General features: G+C 41.4%; 1 long non-coding RNA gene across 1 annotated transcript; it reads left to right on the forward strand.

Annotated features, from left to right (window-relative positions):
* The first annotated feature begins 244 nt into the window (after positions 1 to 244).
* Positions 245 to 9,067, forward strand: LOC125938639 (uncharacterized). Its single transcript, XR_007462757.1, has 3 exons — positions 245 to 391; positions 6,693 to 6,771; positions 8,750 to 9,067. It is a non-coding gene; the product is annotated as an uncharacterized LOC125938639 (long non-coding RNA).
* Positions 9,068 to 14,601: the final 5,534 nt, after the last annotated feature.

Here is a 14,601-nt window from a genome sequence, read left to right on the forward strand (position 1 = left end):
TCATGACCTGAGCTGAAGTCAGTTGCTTAACTGACTGAGCCACCCAGGCGCCCCTCAAATCCTGATATTCTGGGGAGCCTTCACAAACATACCAGCGCTAGGGCACTGCCACCCAGAGGTTCTGTATTAATGGTTCTTGGGTGGGGCCCAAGAATAGGTACTTCACAATCCCTTGGGAACTTCTGTCGTGTTGCCTAGGTCAAAAACTAGGCTCTTTGCTTTGTTTCTGATCAGTTCCCCTGGGTTGAGCTGGAGAAATAGGGTGGTGATAGATGTTAATGTCCAACTCACCCAGGTTCCACACCAGACAGGCAGGCCGCCTGGCCAGCAATGGCACATTCCCATAGAAGATTTTCTGGTCGAAGGTGGTCTTCTCAAGTTCTGAAGTCAGGTAAAGAATTAAAACGGCATTCCCACAAAGAGAAGGCAGAGGTCAGGAGCCTGGGGACTTAGGATTCTATAAAAAAGAAGGGTGGGGTTGACTTAGCATCACCTACCATTCTAGCACGTCACGGTGCACCTTTCTCCAAACCTTTATAGAAGGAGAAGAGTCCCTCTGTGTAACTGGCAGGGCTTTGCCAAGGAACAAGAAGAACAGGCGAGCCCATCCCTTATCGCACTCAGGTGTCCACTCCTGGCATATTTAACTTCAGCTTCCATGCATCTTGTCTCTTGACTACATATGTTTGGTGTCCTTTTGATTTTTTTTATGTTTATTTTTATTTTTGAGAGACAGAGCACGAGCAGGGGCAGAGAGGGAGAGAGAGAGTATCCCAAGCAGGCTCTGTGCTGTCAGCGGAGAGCCGACACAGAGCTCAAACTCATGAACCATGAGATCATGACCTGAGTCAAAGTCAGACACTTAACCAGTTGAGCCACCCAATGTGCCCCTATGTGTCTTTTTGATTTCTAATTGTTTCATGTTTAATTGCTTCAAGCCCTGCCCTCTCTGAACTCTCATAGAAGGCAAGGACTATGTTATCTAGGGGACAGAAAACAACATCTGAAAAAACCTCTGATAGGCTGGGACATCTTTAGGTCTTCTGACTGCATATTAGCATCATCTCTGGAATTTTAGAATGCTAATGTCAAGGTCAATCCCTGAGACTGTGAATAAATTGGTCTGGGGTGTGGCATGAACAGACTTTTCAAATCTGCTCAGATAATTCTAATAAGCACCCAAGATTGAGAATAAAAATTTGAAGGGTAACAAAAAGCTTTGTGAAAAAAATTGTAATAATGGTTATGTCTAGGGGGAAAATGAGGCGATTTAACTTATTTTATTTCTGCAAATCTGTGTTCTCTATTTCTTTCTTCACATTGATTACATAATTTTGAAAAGTAAATCTCAAACAAACATTAAACTGGATTCTCATTCACTCACCAAATATTTATTGAGAGCCTGCCATCTCACATGATAGACACTGGACATAGGAGAGTAAATTTCACAGACACATTTCCTGCTCTCATGAAGTTTACATCTAAAGAAGAAGATTAACTATCAGACAAACAAATATGGTACTCTGATTTAGGGAGGTGTTCTAGCAGGCATAAATTGCTGAGTGTTATGCATTGTTTTGTAAATAACTATATCAGAAAGGACAAATATTGGGTTTACACCTCCCCTCCTATGTCAAAGGCAGACATTGCTTATTGTCTTTTCTACTGAAGGTCAGTATCTTCTCAACATTGCCAATCAATCTGAGGTGGTGCTTGAAATGAAACATATTTAGTATCCTAAGAAAGAGCTATGAATTATCATGTTGAGGGTCGGCTAAATGACTCAAAAGGTGACTGAAGCCTTCTGGTATGGCCAAGTAGCTCCTACCGGACCATACCTGTTATAGGTAGTAACTATAAACTCTGGACAAAATATAAGAACAATTAGTTTCAACTGGTACTGCAAAGAGAACAAAAACTGAAAGAAGCCAGAGGAGAGCGAACCACTGGAAGAAGAGACAGACATGGGATGAGTTTCCTGATTTATAGCTTTTGTCCTCAGCGTAAGGCCCTGTCTATGAATATGCAGAGAAGAGGGGAAGCCCTATAGCTCTATGTATAAACTCTACCCAGATCTCTGGTTGACCTTTGAACAACCTATGCAAGAGGCAGATTTTAAAAATCCCAGCTACAGCTGAAAGAGCTGACCTGAAATTCTAGATGCTACACGGGAAGATAAGGTCACACTTTGAATTCAGCCACTTTTAAGGGCCTAAGTAAAGAAAAGTCAATACTTCTCAGAAGAGCAGAATAGAATCCAGATTTTCTGCAACATATCATTCATAATGACCAGGATACATTCCAAAATTATTCAACATACAACAAAATGGGAAAACATGACTACTTTTAAAGAGAAAAGACAATTCACAGAGACCAACCCTGAGATGATCTAGATGATGGAATTAGCAGACAAAAACTTTATGGAAGTTACTGAAACTATGCTCATGTACGTAAAGGAAAATATATTTGTAATGAATGAAAGTATAGAAAATCTTAGCAGATAAATAGGAACTATAAAAAAGAATTAAATGAAAATGTAAGAACTGAAAAATAAACATCTTAAATAAAATTTACTGGATGTTTTTAAAAGCACAGGGAGATGAAAGAAGAAAAAGTCAATGAACTAGAAGATAGATCAACGGAAATGATCCAGATTGAGGAGGAGAGATTTAATAAGTGTTCAAAGGCTCATAGATCTTTGCAACAATATCAGAAGGTCTAATATCATATAACTAGAGTCCTAGAAAGAGAAGAGAGAGAGAAAGAATGAACCAGAAACTTATTTAGATAAATAATGGGTAAAAAGTTCATAAATTTGGCAAAAGACATATATTTATAGACTTTAAAACCCTAGTAAACACCAAGGAAGATTAATATTAAAAAAAAAAAAAAAAGACACAACAAAACAGGGGCACCTGAGTGGCTTAGTCGGTTGAGTGTCCGGCTCTTGATTTCAGCCCAGGTCATGATCCCAGGGTTGTGGGGTTGAGCCCCACGTTGGGCTCCACGCTGAGCATGGAGTCTGCTTAAGATTCTCTGTCTCTCTCTCTCTGCCCCCCTCCCTGCTCACATGCTCTAAAAAAAAAAAAAAAAAAAATCCCCTAAACAAAAAACAACAACAAGAAACCGAACAACACTTAGGCAAACCGTAGTCAAATTGAGAAAATCAATGACAAAATCAATAAAACAATGCTGTGAGAAAATTGAAGATGTAAAAAGTGGCAAGATACACCAGGTTAATGGATTGAAAGACTCAGGGTTGTTAAAATGGTAATCACCAACCTTTTCTATGGACTCAGAACAATCCTAATCCTATGATGCTTTTTAGTCAAAATTGACAGATACTAAAATTTCTGTACACCTGCACAGAACTTAGAATATTCAAAGAAGCAGTGAAAAAAGAAGTCAAAGTTACTTCAGCACTTTACTTCAAGACTTACCCTAAAGCTACAGTAATCGAGACAGTGGGGTACTGGCACAAGGATCGACAAACTGATTGGTAGGACAGAATAAACACCCCAGGCAGAAATTGACTCATGCTTCTATATTTATTTTGTTTTTCACAAAGTTTTCAAAGAAACCCAATTGGGAGAGGAAAGGTTTTCAACAAAGGGTGTTGAAATAAACACATATTCATATGGAAACAAATCAACCTTGCCCTAAATCGTACCATCCACAAAAATCAATTTGTTATGGACCATAGGCATAAACATTCTAGAAGAAAACATAGGAGAATATCCTCATGACTTGGGGAAGACACAAACCAAAAAAAGAAAATAAATCAACTGAGTCAAAACTAAATACCTATTCACCAGAAGAAATGTCATCAAGAAAATGTACATAGGGCAGGAGAAAATATTTGGGAAATGTCTCTGTCAGATAACTGGTATCCTGGATATATCAAGAACTCTTAAAACTCCGTAATCAAAAGACAAGCACCTCAATTTAAGACACTTCGCAAAGGACGGTAAAAGCATGGCCCATAAGCACATGAAAAAACATTCAACAGCTTTAGTCAACAAGGAGATGCAAATTAGAACCACAATGAGATACCAGTCCACATTCACGGGCATGGCTAAAGTTTCACTGATAGCACCACATGTTGTCAGAAGTATACAAAGCAACTAAAACTCTTGTACATTGTTGGTAGGAGAAGAAAATGGTATGAGAACATTGGAAAAGATCTTTTAATTCCTTACACATTAAATACCCACCTACCTTAAGGCCCACCAACTCCACTCCTAGGTATTTACCCAATGGTTATGAGAATGCATATCCACAAAAGTATGTGTCCAAAAATGTTCATATTAGCTCTATTCGTAATAGCCCTAAACTAGATGATCAGGTGTCCATCAATAGAAGACTGGATAAACAAACTGTGGCATATCCATATAGGAAAATACTACTCATCAATGAAAAGAAACCGACTACTGATAGAAGCAACAACACGGGTGGGTGAATCCTAAAAACCTGCTGAATGAAGAAAAATTTCCACAAAAGAACACAAGTTTTATGATTCTATTTATATGAAGTACCAGAATAAGTGAAACTGCACCATGGTGAAAAAAATCAGAAGATTCATTCTCTTTAGGAATGCTGAACCAGGAGTTTGCTGGGAAGGGACATGGGGAAACTTTCTAGGGTAATGATTATGCTCCGTCCCTTGACAGGGGTTTGAACTGCACATATATATGTATTTATAGGAACTCATCAAAATGCTATGTTGGCGACTTCTGCATTGCACTGTATATGAATTTTATCTGAAGAGACATTGTAAACAAATGTTGGAATTGTTAACAAATATTGAATTTTTGTTAATCATATGGAAGTATTTGGGGGCATGTATCGATATCTGCAACTTTGGAATGCCATAAAAATGCGTTGCTGGAAGGATAGAGGAATGGATAGAGAATCAATATATGATAAAGCAAATATAGTAAAATGTCAATTGAAGAAACTACGTTTGAAAATTTTATGAAAGAATGTTGAGAACAAAAGAGAGTTGAGGCTAATTGGCAGGCTGCCTATAAGAGGGAGTCCCGGGCCTGGACACTAGAATATCGCTGATATATAAGGGACAGTGTAGGCAAAGGAGGATGCTGGTTCCATTTGGCTTTCTTTGTTCGATTCTGACTTTGGCAATGAACCTAGGAGCTGAAGCAAAACAAACGACCCAGTTCGTCTTGCATTCCCTAAGACCCACTGGCTCATACTCTCAGCAGCTGCTTAGCTTACCAGATGGTGACTTTAAGAGTTCTCAACAGATCTGTTCTAGAAATCTGGAACAGAGAGGGGTTGTCCGACACCATGTACTGTCTACTGAGTACCTACTGTGTGTTAGTCTGTGTGCTAGGCTTTAAGGATACTAGGATGAACTGAATACCAGTGGATTCTGCCCCCCTTTTTTTTTTGTTTCATCCTACTATTGATAAAAACTCTGCTCCTTTTCTACTTCTATCATTATTTACACCCCGACCCGAATACTTGCAAATTCCTTTCATAAGCCTTATTGGCATTTCTTAAATCTCTCAGATCAAAAACCCCTTTCAAATGTTGGCCCTGAGCACCTCTAGCTAAACAGAAAGAGATCTCTTCTTGTTTGACTCTCTCGGGAGTGAAACTTAACACAAGAAGAGACCTCCAAAGCCTCAAAATAGCTCAGCAAAAAGTTGGACACATGCTGAGTGACCCAACGTCACCTTCCACTCTCCTGAAGTAGCGGTGTGAGAGAGAAAAGGTAGCCGGCTGCTAAGCACGATCCTCTGCCCCCCTTCTTCCAACAGAAGTCACCCCCACTACCATTCCTTGCCCCGGCACCAAGGCCTGAAGTCCTGCCCAAGGTTTGGCCTGAGGACATGGCCTCAAGGAGAAGTGACTGGCCTCCTCAGTAGCTTGACATGACCTTGAATCCCATGGTACAAATCTGATGCCTCCAGCCTTACCTTTAACATACAAAAGAGAACATCCCTCACTTAAATACCTCTTTTCCCAAATCTTCTTGGTGGGATGTGGGCATGTTTTGAGTTATTTATGTTAGCAATGACCCCAAATTGGTTGAGTGGTACCATATGCGATAAAAAGTAAATACAACTTGGTTGCCTTCATTAGAAAGGCTGTCACACTTTCTTTCCATACAGTGACTCATTCCTTTGCATAACTGAATACTTTCCCCTCTGCGAAGTCCAGACTAGCATTTGTCACCTTTATGTGCTTACAAATCCACCAGCTCTGAAAACCTCTTAGCAAGGTGACCATTTCCAGCTTTCGCGCTGCCCCTCCTCCTGACTGAAATATCTTTGTTTTTTTCTCTCTCCCTTCCGTCCCCGGGAATTTTTACCTCTCAGAAGCTTAAATATCTCTTTTTCCTTCCCTAGAACGCTATTTTTCAGACAGCTGGATCCTTGGGGAGATAATGATACGACTCAGGGAAATAAGTGCATGGTTTCTGTATCCCTGGTGCCAGCTAAGGTGATTGGTGTTCAGGACTTTCGGAAGCTCTTTGAAAACAACAGGGCTAGTCAGATTCCAGCAATTTACCTTCTGAAGGCTGAGCGTGTCTGGGCAGTGGCTGCATAATTTGGATGGAGTCATCACCGATGAGACAGACTTGGCTCAGCCAGGGAGCACTCGTTGCTCTTTTAAACTCCACGGCACCAGGGATGAAGTCACCTTTCTTCTTTTAAAACCAACAGATTTGCCCTGTAAGTCCCTGTCGCTTCTGTTAGGACTTGGTGTTTTTTTCTACTGCCGGTCGCCGGGACCTTCTCTCAGGTAAGGAAGCTCTTCTTTTGTGGGTTTCCATCCAGGAGAGCTTGACTGGAGGGGGATTTGGGAGGGGATCCCTGGGTAGAGCTGGAGTCAGGTCAAGGGACGCTCTGAGTGAGGAGGACGGCTGGTTCCCAGCCAGCTGGTCTCCACCTGGTGGGCTGGCAGGCCCTGGGCTGGACGAGCAGAACCCCACTCAGGCTCAGGGTTGCAGCGTCAGGTTCTCAGAGTGGGCATGGAAATCTAATCCTGGCTTGGTTTCGGGGGCCTATTCTAGTAGTTGTATAACAAGCACGTTGGTGAAACACTTACAAGTGATCTCCTTCGGTCTGGGGCTGTCCTAACTTCTTTGCCGTCCTTACAGCTGGCATTGTGTTTTGGGTAGAACCCTTGTAGGGTCTCATGATAAAAGCTGATGTGCAGGAAAGCTGCAGCTCTCTGGAGAGCCTTCATTGGCTCGAACGCTTCCCTGCTTCCTTAGAATACAGCTGGAGACAAAGGGGCCCGGGCTCCTTGTTGTAACATGCAGGGACCTTGTGTAAACAACGGCCGTGCTGCCGTGTGCGGCAGAAGCGTGCAAACACGTCTTAGTGCCTGGCCGTACGAATTCTAAGAAAATCAGCAGGAGTTTTGACGTGTGCATGTGTGCAGGCAGACCTGGGGTCCTAAGGACCCCTGAAATTTCCCTGTAGCACTTCTATGAGTTATATGAGGCACAGTCACCGATTGAATCATACAGCTCTTATTAGCTTTGGAAGTCTCAATAAAGACATCTTGATTATGACAGAGGTGCCTGCAGGGTGATAAATGGCTTTTGCAGAAGGGGTTGAAGCACTGTGAAGTGAAAACATGGAGAATTACAGAGCCCCTCTATTACTTGGCACAGAACTCTGCCACGCATGGTATTTGGGGCGTCCATCTAGCACCTTCGAAGGGGGCCAAGAGTCTCATTTAGATAAGAGATGCTTGTTTTGTTTTAAATGCAATTGCACACTGGCTGCCAGCACTTGCTTACATGTTCGCCTCAAACTTGGCATGTCCCGAATTCAGCCTTATCTGAAATCTGCTACCCTTTCTGTGTCCCCTAGCTCAGCAAAAAGCACCTGGTTTTCCATGACAGATTTCTGGACTTTGTCCTTGACCCCTCCTTCATCCTCACATTCCCACATCTAGTTTGGCAATATATCCAGCAGATCCTACCTCCATTTTATCTCTCAAAGCCATCCGTTCTCCTACTTCCACGGCTCTTTTCCTAGTCTAAGCCATTACCACCTCCTTCCAGGAATATGGAAACCTCCCATCCAGGCTTCCCCTCTCTTCTCACCTTTCCGGTGCAGCCAGCGTGATTCTGCAATGGTTGATCTGCACCTGCTCAATCCAGTCAATCATTAGTCTGGTGATCCTGTCTTCTTTTGAGAAAGAGAGAGAGAGAGAGAGAAAGAGAGAGAGAAGGGGAAGGGCAGAGAAAGAAGGAAAGAGAAAGAATCCCAAGCAGGCCCTGGGCTGTCAGCACAGAGTGCGACTCAGGGCTTGAACTCATAAACCATGAGATCACAACCTGAGCCGAAATCAGATGCTTAACTGACTGAGCCACTCAGGCGTCCCTGGTGATCCTGTCTTCTTCATATCCCTCAAAATTGTTCATGTCTTTCCCTCTCACCACCACTACCTTGGTCCAACCCACCAACACCCTTTGCCTGAGTTATTATGTTTGTCTCCTGCTAACAGGTTCACTCCTTTCCCAGTGGAAGACACTTCACACTTTTTGTGTTTTCAAGCTTTTAAAGGCTATTTCAAGAGTGGAACTTGAAATAGTTATTACTCTGTCTGAGGTTTGAAAACATCAGCATCTGTATGACTTTTGTAGATGCTTCAAGGAAGGAGGCATGAGAATGGGGGGAGGTAGGGGGTGTATATTGCAGTGAGACGATGGCCTGAAGAATACATAAAGCTCATACATTTGAATCCCATCTCCTCTTCCTAGTGTGGCCTGGGCCAAACTGGTAAACCTTCTTGAGACTCATTTTCCTCAACTGTGAAATGGAATGGAATAATGCCAGCATCACTAGGTGAATGGAAGAGTTAAAGGAGAAGGCTGTGCAACATAGCAATGAAGAATTCTTAGTTCCTTTTCTTCTTTCCATTCCTTTTAAGGCTTATAATCTCTCACTATCATGTATCTTGTAAGTATTCATGTGTATGCATACGTGTAATTATCTGTTTGGGGCACGGTAGAAAGGAGGAATAACAAAGAAACACACAAGAACTCTCTCAAAAGAAGTTGCAGTTTACTTAGGGAGGAGGCAAAGCAAACCTCAATAGTATAAAAACATCTATAAAACAAGCATTCTGCGATTGACATGTGTACAATACAGTTGAGCACATAAGCGCAGAGGGCTTGTGTAAACGGGTCCGTGAGTACCTGTGGACCGAGTGTAAGTAGACCTATGTCAAGCGATTTTTAGATTTAGGTTCTTTGGGGGCTTAAAAAAATCATTGGCCTCTCTGATGTTGAAGCAAGACTTCCCAGGAGACTTTATACTTTTTGAGTGATTTTAAGGGCATAGAGATTAAGTGATACACTCATGTAAGTGACTTTACTCATTCATTTATTCATCAAACACTTATTGAGCACCTACCCTGTGCCAGATCCTGTATTGTACAATTTCTTTGCAACTCCGCCACGGGACATGGATGGTAATCCTCTTGAATCACAGCCAGCCTCCGGGAATTGTTTGGCCAATAAAATGAGAAGAGAGTGACGTTGGGGACATCCATGACTAGGTTCTAAGAAGTCTTGCAGCTTCCTCCTAGGTTTCTTGGCTTACTCTGGGGGAAGCCAACCATTATGTAAAGTCACGTGCTGGTAACCTGGCTCTTGGGGACGGGGTGGGGGTAACCCTTATTTTGTAGTGTTTTTTCTAGATAAGTACTCCCTTCCACCGTGGCCAGTTGCAAGCTACCAAAGTGACAGCACTGGATGCAGCACTGGAAAGAAACACACAGAATCGCCTCGTACAAGTTGGTACGAGCCAGCCCCAGGGCATGGCTGCTAGTTCCTCTGAGACTGCTATGCTGCGTGACAGCGAGCTAGGTGCACAGGCCACGTGGAGAGAAGCCCAACCAGCCCCAGATTCTCCAGCCATTTGAATTTAGTCTCCAGGAATGGAGCCTTCGGGCAACCCCAGACCCAGCCACTAGCTAAGTACAGCCGTATGAAAGACCCTGAGCAGGGACTGCTCAGCTCAGCCCCGGCAACCCACAGAGCCCTGAGAGATAATAACAATTTATACTGTCTAAGTCTAGAGGTGGTTGTTACACAGCGAAAGATAACTGGAACAAGGTGGTAGTCTTGTTTCTGCAAAAGCCAGCCTGGATATGAAGCACCCCAGGAGAGTGTGGAGGAGTAGAGGAGTCTATCCGGAGAAGTCTTTGTTTGTGCCTAGTGTCAGGCCTCACAACACAAAGGAGAAAATGTTTTGGTTAAAAAGGCCCGGAAAAGAGGCTCATATACTTTACCAACTGGTTTTACTGTTACAACTGAAAACAATTCTCTTACACACACACACACACACACACACGCATACACACACGTGCACGCACATGTGCACGCACACACACTTGCGCGCACACAGGCTTCCTTCCATCACTGTCCAAAGCTCTGACAGAAGATCACTAGCTTCTCTTTTGGCTCTGGTCCATCCTCCGCATGGGATCCGGGGAGCGGGAAGAGGGAAGCAGGCAGAACAGAACAAACAAGAAGTCAAGGAAAAGCCCAAGCCCTGAGGTCTGGTAGAGAGCCACTGAGACCTCTAGAAAAGACCAGGGCGGGGGGGGGGGTAAGAATTAAAGCAGGAGGCTTGGGGAAGACACAGGGATTAGTGGTTAAAGCACAAATTTTGAAACCAGGTGACCTCAATTCCAATCTGGATTCTGACATTTTCTAGTTGGTTGACCTTGGAAAGTATCTCACCATCCCTGTTCTCAATTTCTTCATCTTTAAAATCTGGATAATAATAATGCCATGTCACTAAGTCCTCGTGGAGATTAAATGAGATGATGTTTGTAGAGTGCTCAACCCAGTACCTAAGGATGTTGCACTTAGTAGCAGTAGGAGTCACACTGGCGGTGTTATTGTCACGAATTCCAAAGCCACAGGCTCCTTGGTAAGCCTTGAGCTTCAGCTTGTCAGTCACACAACAGGTGCCCGAGGTAAGTGTTCAACAAATACTCAAATCAGACTGAATATCTATATTTGAAATATTCTACCACGATTTTTTTTTCTTACTGTCTCCCAGATAAATTTCCAAGGGCTTAAAAAGCTTAAGTGGACATTATTTCTCCTTTCAGTGTGCCGTACGAACCAAGACCCTATTTTCTCATTTCTTGTGAGTCCTCGTCATACCTTCTGTTCAGTAGTTTAGTGCTCAAAACATTTAAGCTATTACTATTTTAAAAACTCTATTTAAGGAGAAATTGAGGTTGGGTGACTTATGCTGGGATCCTGAGCCCAGGGTGCCCCAGAAATCTTAACGTTACCAGTTTACAGATGTCACCACTTTGGTAGGACAGTCAGGGTGAAGGATACATGATTCTTGAGAGAAAAATGTGAGTGTTAAGTTCTCTTGCTTTATTTATGCTTTGTGAACGAGAGTTATTAAAACTTTCATCTAGGAACTGACATTAGGCAGACGTGTCTCGTGAAATTTATGGTTAGTCTAGTCACATGGATTTTTAAAACAAAGAATAATGCAGACATTCCATTAAAAACAGCTGAGTTGTATGTTTTTAAAAAAACTTGTATTATGAAATATTTATAGATTCATGAATGTGTGCCTGCTCACCCAGCCTTTCCCAAAGTTAACATTTTGCATAATTATAGCACAATATCAAAACTAGGTGACAATGGTACATTCCATAGACCATATCCGTTAGATTTTATCCATTAGACATGTACTCACTTGTGTGTATGTATGTAATTGTACGTAATTTTTATCATGTTAACTTCACGTAAGTACGACCACCGTCAAGATACAAAACTATATCATCACCACTTGTATACCTCCTTTGAATCCACCTCCCATCCCTAACCCTTTGTAACCATTAGTCTGTTGTCCATCTTGTAATAATTTTATTTCAGGAGCATTATATAAATAGAATCATATGCAATACTCACATGCATGAGATTGACTTTTTCCACTCAGCATAATTTCCCTGAGATCCATCCAGGTTGTTGCATGTATCAATCATTGGTTCTTTTTTATTGCTGAGTGGTATTCCACAGTATGGAGGCACCATGGTGCATTGAATCAGTCATCCATTGGAGGACATTAGGGTAGTTTCCAGCTTGGGGCTGCCATAAACAAAGCTGCCATGAGCATCTGTGTGAAGTTTTGGCATGAACATAAATTGTCATCTCTGGGATAAATGCCCGAGAGGGCAGTACCTGGGTCTTACGGGAGTCCATTTCCAGTTTGAAAATGAATTGCCCAACATTTTTCTAGAGTGGCCATATGTTTTGTGTCACCACCAGCAATGTATGAGTAATGGAGTTTTTCTACATCCTTGTCAGCATTTGGTGTTATCACTATATTTAAACCACTCTAATAGGTGGGTAGTGGGACCTCATTGTGATTTTAATTTGCATTTTGCTAATGGATAATGGGGTGGAACATCTTTTCGTGTGCTTATTTGCCATCTATGTGTCTTCTTCAGTGAAATGTCTCTTAATTTTTTTGCTTATGTTCTGAGTGGATTGTTTTTTTTTACTGTTGAGTTTTGTGAGTTCTAGAGATATGTCCCTTTTCAGACGTGCAGTTTGCAGATATTTTCTCCCTCTCTATAAATAGGATTTTTCATAGAGCAAAAGTTTTTAAAAAATATTTATTTATTTTTTGAGAGAGAGAGAGAGCATGCACGAGCAAGGGAGGGGCAGAGAGAGAGAGGGACAGAGGATCTGAAGCTGGCTCTGTGCTTACAGCAGAGAGCCTGATGAGGGAACTCACAAACCATGAGATCATGACCTGAGCCAAAACCAGATGCTTAACTGACTGAGCCACTCAGGTGCCCCCATAGAGCAAAAATTTTTAATTTTAATGAAGTCCTACTTATCAATTTTTCCTTATATGGGTTGTTCTTTTACTGCAAAGTGTAAGAACTTTAGCCTGGTCCCAGTCCTCAAAGATTTTATCCCATTTTTTTTTCCCCTAAAAGCTTTATAGTTTTACCTTTAAGTGTGTTACCTGATTTAAGACAAGTTTTGTATATGGCATCAGGTTTAGTTTGAACCATGGTACCAAACCCAAACACTATATAGGAAAAGATTGGAACATTTACACATAAAATCTTTTCTTTTAATTTTTTTAATGTTTATTTATTTTTGAGAGAGAGACAGAATGTGAGTGGAGAGGCAGAGAGTAAGGGAGACACAGATTCCAAACCAGGCTCTAGGCTCTGAGCTGTCAGCACAGAGCCCAACTGGGGGCTCAAACTCACGAATGGTGAAATCATGACCTGAGCTGAAGTCTGACGCTTAACCGACTGAGCCACCCAGGCATCCCAATACATAAAATCTTATATAAATGAAAACCATATAAATGAAATCAAAATACAAATGGCAGATAGAAAAGTTATTTTTAGTATCTATGTAACATAGTAAAATATATTTTCCTAAATGTAAGTTTCCTAAAATTTCTATAGTACTTTCCAACCGAGTAAACATGGACCGAGTACGTGAACAGGCTGTTCAGAAGAAAAGAAATACAAATGGCCAAAAAACTTAAGAAGGAAGATAAGCCCCCAATTTAACAAGCAAAATTAAAAGTGAGAAAACTTGCTTCTTTTTATTATTTAAAGAATTACAAAATTAGCATGCGTTGTAAAAAAGGCAAAAAGCATTAAAAGTATATAATGTTAAGTGAATCTTTCCTTCAGAGCCTCATTATACCCTCCCAAGCCTGAAATCTTTGTTTCTTCCTTCCTTAGAAATAATCTCTATTAAAAGTTTGCTATTACTTTGAGCCTTTTCTCTATATGATTAGAAGTGTGCTTATGTGTATGGGTGTGTATAGTGTGTGTATGTGTGTGTATTTCTTTTTTATGCATATGGATCCTATTTACAAATTGTTCTGCACCTGGCTTTCTACAACTCACATCATCACCATGACTTTTCATATTGATTATTATAGTCACCTTATTTGTTTAAGTGGCTGCATAGGATTTACAGTATAACTATACCTTATTTTATTTAAGTCTTTATGAAGAGGCATTTAAATGTTTCCTTTCTTCTTTCATTACAAGGAATGCTGCACTGGATACATCTTTGTGTTCACCTGTTTTACAATTGTGTTCTGTAGAATAGATACTCTGAAGTGAGATTGCTGGATCAAAGAACATGGCAATTTTATATTAGACAATATGCCAAATTGCCATTTTTTAAAAAGTTTATTTATTTTGAGAGAAAAGAGACAGAGATGGGGGGGGCGTGGAGAGAACCCCAAGCAGGCTATGCACTGCCAGCTCAGAGCCCAATGTGGGGCTTGAACCCATGAACCACGAGACCATGACCTGAGAGGAAATTAAAGTCTGCTGTTCGACTCACTGAGCCACCCAGGCACCCTGCCAAATTGCCATTTTAAAAGCTGTATCAATTGATTCATCTACCAAAATGTGAGAATACCTATTTTTTCAAAAAGTCACCATTTCTTGATATTAACCAACGTTTTCTAAAAAAGATTTAATTAATTAATTAATTAATTAACTCTGTGTGTGTGTGTGTGTGTGTGTGTGAGAGAGAGAGAGAGAGAGAGAGAGAGAGATTGAGAGAGAGAGAGAGAG

This window comes from Panthera uncia, chromosome D1, assembly GCF_023721935.1.
Source record: "Panthera uncia isolate 11264 chromosome D1, Puncia_PCG_1.0, whole genome shotgun sequence".
NCBI lineage: Eukaryota > Metazoa > Chordata > Mammalia > Carnivora > Felidae > Panthera > Panthera uncia.